We start from the raw sequence: 6,000 nt of genomic DNA, 5'->3' as shown, positions 1-6,000 counted from the left end.
ATTGTTAAAGTGGTTTTGATTTTTGCCTAGTCCTTAACTAACACAGCTCTATTCTCTCAGCACCTGTAACCCAGACCTGCACATGACCGTGCTATGGCCCTGGCTTAATCTCAAGTCACTCACAGCCTAGGAGAGTCGCAGAAAACCTAACACAGTCACTCAGGCATTCTCAAATGTACCTCCCCGCTCTGCTCCCCTGCCCCAGTGGGCCTGCTGGGACCCTCGTCACCCTCAGTGACTGGAGGACAGCTTACACTGTGCTTTCCTCTCCCATCAAGAGTAGGCACCTCTTGCTTGCTGCAGAAATGGGATCCCATCTATCATCACTGTCCGGGCCACTGTGCTAGGCCAGCATGTGCCTAGAAAGCTCCCACTCATCTTTGTAATCCTGCTTGTCACACGTAGAGTAGTTGCCGAATAAATATTGGAAGGAAATAGCTCTTACCTGTTGCCACTGGAGGTCACAAGACTGGTGGTGTCACACTGTTAGGTTGTGCAGGTGGATGACCCAGGGATGTGTCAAGGTTGACAGGGTCGAATTCAGGTCAGACTGAATCTAGGGATCAAGAGGAAGAGGATATATTTGCATCAGGACTGAGGGGTCACCGATGTAGGTGGCACTGGGGAGCTGGCATAACATTTGGCAAAGGCATCATTTCTGTGCATTGGGACTTCACTGGTTTTTCCCTCTTCTCCAAAGTTCTTTTGGTTTCAGATATAAGAAATGGGGTCTCTGAACAGGACCCGGAATTGGAGCCCAAATGAAACTTGAGAGCCCCTCACAGAGACCAGCAGCCTTTGGCCCTGGTGGAACTTTCCCTGAGGAAGCATTTGCAAGGGCGGGGATAGGGAGAGTAACAGGAATGGTGCGTTCAGGGTTCTCTCTGCGTGTCAAGCGCGTTGTACACATTTTCTCACTTCATTTTCAGGGCATCCCAGCCGGGCCCTAGAAACAAAACCATAGTGCCTTTGGGACTGCCAGACGGTTTCTTATATTATTATCCCAAAGTTAGTAGAGGATGGAGGATGTGGGTCCCCTTGGGATGGAAGGGCCGAGTTTTAAGCTTGAATTTTAGGTTAAAACTGCATACAGATTCGCATTCTGCTCTATCATAGCTTTTCATCTAAAATGGTTTTAAATAGTTAAATTGCTTTTCTTCAGAAAGTCTCTAATGCCTCAGAAAGATGAGCCACCCCATGGCAGGGTGCAGTCAAGACCCACAAACCCCTTTAAGAAACAGCTGAAGAGCTTCATCCAGAGCTGCTGTGACTGTGACAAATGACGGGTAGCAGGGAGTCACCGAGTCACTGAGCTCTGGCAAAGAGGCCAGAGCGTGACATCCCCAGGGCCCTGCCCAAGTCCAGCATTCCCCTGTCCTGGCTGTTTGGATATTGCCATGCCCGTGAACCACCTGGGTTTTACTCAACTGCAGTTTGTTAAAGTCAACTCCTTGATTTAATTTCTTTACAAAGGTAAGTTGATGTCATTGTCTCATACTGTCAGTGTCATTTGCCATAAAAGAGCTATAAAAGAAACCAAACCAAACAACAACAATAAAATATTCAATTCTGGGAAAAGACAACTTGTCAAAGGGAGAGAGTAGAAAATGTCCAAGAGAGGCTAAAGGCATCCTGTCACCACACAGACTTCCTGCCGGTGTGGTCAGATGTGCTGCGGAGGGAGAGCTCTGTGCATCTGTGACTCTGCCTTACCTAGTCATCTCCTGTGCAGAGCCCAGGGCTGCGGGGCCCAGTCTTTAGAAATCGCTCCTCTGGGAGGTCTGTGGTGTGTGCAGGACAGTGAGGTCGGTTCCCAAATGTGTTGTGCTCAGTCCTGCTTTTTTTTTTTTTTTTTAATATAAAAAAGGTTGTGACTTACTTTTTTTTTTTTTTTTTGAGACAGAGTCTCGCTGTTGCCCGGGCTAGAGTGCCGTGGTGTCAGCCTAGCTCACAGCAACCTCAGACTCCTGGGCTTAAGCGATCCTCCTGCCTCAGCCTCCCGAGTAGCTGGACTATAGGCATGCGCCACCATGCCCGGCTAATTTTTTTCTATATATATTTTTAGTTGGCCAGATCATTTCTTTCTATTTTTAGTAGAGACGGGGGTCTCGCTCTTGCTCAGGCTGGTCTCGAACTCCTGACCTCGAGCGATCCACCCACCTCGGCCTCCCAGAGTGCTAGGATTACAGGCGTGAGCCACCGCGCCCAGCCTCGGTCCTGCTTTAAGGCTCTGGCTCCGTGTTCCATGAGAAGCACCCCTCTAACTGGGAGCCCCCCAACTCCACAGAGAAGTGGGAGACAAGAGGCTGTGAGACAGGGTAGGAGGTGGCTTCAGTGTTCCCTGAAGGTGACCCTGGGCACACAGGCAATGCCTGGTCACCCCGATGCTCAGAACCCACACATAAGCCAGCCTCCTGGGGCACAGAGCACAGCCAGGAAAGGAAGAAAGGGGATCCAGGGCAGGTGAGGTGCTTGAAGAGTGGACATTAACCATTTCTTTCTGGAAGCATGTGGAGGAGGAACTGGAAGGTGCTCTAGAAGTTGAGGTGAGGAATTATAAAAGGCAGAACCAGGGTCGTAACATCGAGATGCGGGGAGGAGATGAGTACAAGGAGAAGCCCCGAGATTGATGCTGGGGTCTGTGGGGAGTGACAGAGGAGCCCAGGGCAGCCCCCACGTTTCTGACTTGGCCGCCTTGGCAGCCTGCTAGTAGCCAAGGGAAGGGATCCCGGAGGGTGAGCGGGTGTCAGGGTGGCGGCAGCAGCAGGGAGTTTGGTTTGCAACTCAGTGGGTCCAGGAGCCTGGGGAACAGCCCAACACAGATGTCTGGTTGCGTATAAGTGGCGTGGCCACTGTATTTGTCCACTCTCTCCTTAGCACCTAGCCCAGGGCATAGAGTAGGTACCCTAAAATACTTGTTGGAAGGACAGACGGATGGACGAGAGATGTATGTACCTATGCATGTTTAAGAAAGAAGCCAGTAGTAGAGGTACCAGTTTGGGGTTTATAAGTCAGGGATGATGGCCGATGCCGTGGAAAGGGACGAGCACGTAGAATGAGGGCTCAGGAAATGCCACCACTGGAGAAGCAAAAAGGAGACCAGATGCCTGAGAAGGAAGAGTCAAGATTCAAGAAGGCGGGGCAAGGGGGGGGTGGTGGCTTGAGAAAGTGGTGTCTCAGAACCCAGGGACAGGGGACATTTCCGGGAAGGAGAAGGCCCCATTCCCAAAGAATGCCTGTGAAGAGAAAATGGGGTGGGTGGGGGGAACGCCGCACGTGGATCTGTGACACAGGAGGCCATTATTGGGGTAGGGGCAGAAGCCAGATGCCAGGGGGGTGAGGGGCTAACGGACACCGGAAGTGGAGGTGGCATTGTAGGCTGGATCCCCCGGGGATCACATCCTGAGATGAAGACCCGGGTGGAGGTAGCTTACTGGAAAAGGCCTTCGGAGCACACTGCAGGGTGGGGGGAGGCAGGGAGGGAGGACGGTGCAGAAAGGAGTGGGGCTGCGCAGCTGGAGTGACCCTCAGCGGTGACCTGGGGCGAGGGAAGGGCAGTGACCTCCCCCTGACCCATCACTGGGGTCGGGATGCCCTGTCCTGTGGCGAGGACAGTTCCTGGGGAGCCCCGGGCCACGCTCGCCCTGCGGGGGAAGCGCAGGCTCTGCCCCCGGGTCTGGCCTGCGCAGGGCCGGAGCCGCCGCCAGAGGGAGCCAAAGGGTCGAAGCCCTTTGGTGCCTTCGGTAGAAACGTTTGATACTGGGACGCACCTGAGTGTGGCATTAGGCTGGGAGAAGGAGCCCCTGAAGAGGGTGAGAATGAAGATCCGAGAGTGAGGATAGACCCGCCATGTTCCCTGGTCCATCCCCAGAGCCTAGAACACTGCCCGGCACGTATTTGCACTTAATAAATATCTGTTGATTAACTAAATCCGTGAATGAATAAATTCTAGACACTGTAACACCGAATAGAAGAAATAGAGCCCGATATTTACCTCTACCAAGAAATACATGTCCATTTACATACAGAAATGTACCTAAAACAGAAACCCCCAATACTGCCACACTTTATAAATAATCCGTAGAGCCCCCACGATGTCATGGAAGCTTCCAGAAGCCAACAGTGTCCCCCAGGCCCCAACCCCGTCTCAACATCAGTCACGCTGCTTCTCTCATGCTACAGCTGCCTGTGTTTCTCTGTAAGAACCCATTTCTATGAAGACTTTAATGCTTCTGCAGAACAACTTTGTAGAGGTATAAACGACACACAAACTGCACATACACGTACAATCTGAAGAGCTTTAACACGGGGGTCACTGACGAAACCATTACAACAATCAAGAGAATAAACATACCCATCACCCCCAGAAGGTTCCTTTGTCCCCTGTGAGATCCCTCCATCCTGCCTCCCCCTCCCCGTTCCCAGGCAAACCATGAGCTATTGCAAGAGATTCATCCACATTTTCTAGAATTCTGCATAAACAGAATCATAGAGCATGCACTCATTTTTTTTTTTTGTCTGGCTTCTTCCCTCGGCAAAATTATTTTGAAATTTTTAAAGTTTGAAAGCATCTAACAGAGAAAAGCCTCTAGAGAGTGCTGTGTTTACGATCCTGCTCTGTTTATGCTTTTCTCAGTAGTTTAGACCCATGTCTAGAAGGATTATGTTTAAATTAAAATCCTCAAAATGACCATCCTCAAAATGATGGTAAATGGCCCATTAGTCAAACCGGAGGGCTTCAGAGAATGGCTTAGCTTGGTCACCAGACAGTTGCTTTGGGCTGCAGTCCCTTCTACTCCCATTTCCCACTCACAGCGTTTTACAGCCCTCCAAGAAGGACTCTGGGAATGAAAGTTTTTCCTGCCAGTTCCCAGGACTCCAGAGACAGCAACTCCCTGGGTGACACTGTAAGTCAGGGGGCAGAAAACATTTTCTGGAAAGGACCAGATAGTAAATATTTTAGGCTTTCCAGGCCATGTGGTCTCTGTCGCAGTTACTCAACCCTACCACTGTAGCAAAAAGCAGCCAGCAGCAACAGGTAACAAATAAGCATGGCTGTGTTCCAATAAAACTTTATTTATAAAAACAAACAGTGGCCCAGATCTGGCCTGGGAGCGTAGGGGACAATAGTTTGCCCACCTTTGTTTTAGGCAATGGGATGTCACTGAAAGCCTCGCCTTTGCTGCTCATTATGGGATGTGGGTTATTATGATGATGGGGATTAAAGAATTCAGAGGACTTTAGAGACAATGATATAACATGCAAGCTATGAAACATTTGGACCATTAGTCTAAGCAAAGTATTTCTGGAATGGAAAAACAAACACCACACGTACTCTCTAATAATTGGGAGCTAAATGATGGGCACACATGGGCACAAAGAAATGTAAAGGACATTGGAAACCAAGACGGGGAGAGAGTGGGAGGGGATGAGGATAAAAACTTACCTGTCAGGTACAATGAACACTATTCTCGTGACGGGCACATTTAAAGCCCCAACTTAAGCATTATATATGGTATCCAGGTAACAAAAACATTTGTACTCCCTTAAGATTTTGAAATTTAAAAAAAAGAAACATCTGGAATAATTTGCTTCTTTGAGCCAGGCTTGAATTAAGACCTGTAGCTGTAATGGCAACAGGCACCAGGAGAACAGTGACATTTTCTAATGCATGGCCAGTGGGTCCCCTAGCTGCCTTCTCTTTTTTATTCCAGCTCCCAATGGACTATGGCTGTGTGGGGACAGGGAGGGGGGACTGAGACTGAAAACCAGATTTTTTTTCTTCATATATATATATATATATATATTTTTTTTTTTTTTTTAGTTGGCCAGATAATTTCTTTCTATTTTTAGTAGAGACGGGGGGTCTTGCTCTTGCTCAGGCTGGTCTTGAACTCCTGAGCTCAAACAATCCGCCCGCCTCGGCCTCCCAGAGTGCTAGGATTACAGGCATGAGCCACCGTGCCCGGCCCAGATGTTTTTAATTGTCAGGTGATCACC

The sequence above is a fragment of the Eulemur rufifrons genome, chromosome 14, assembly GCF_041146395.1.
Source record: "Eulemur rufifrons isolate Redbay chromosome 14, OSU_ERuf_1, whole genome shotgun sequence".
NCBI classification, from domain to species: Eukaryota; Metazoa; Chordata; class Mammalia; order Primates; family Lemuridae; genus Eulemur; species Eulemur rufifrons.
This window is presented reverse-complemented; position numbering follows the sequence as displayed.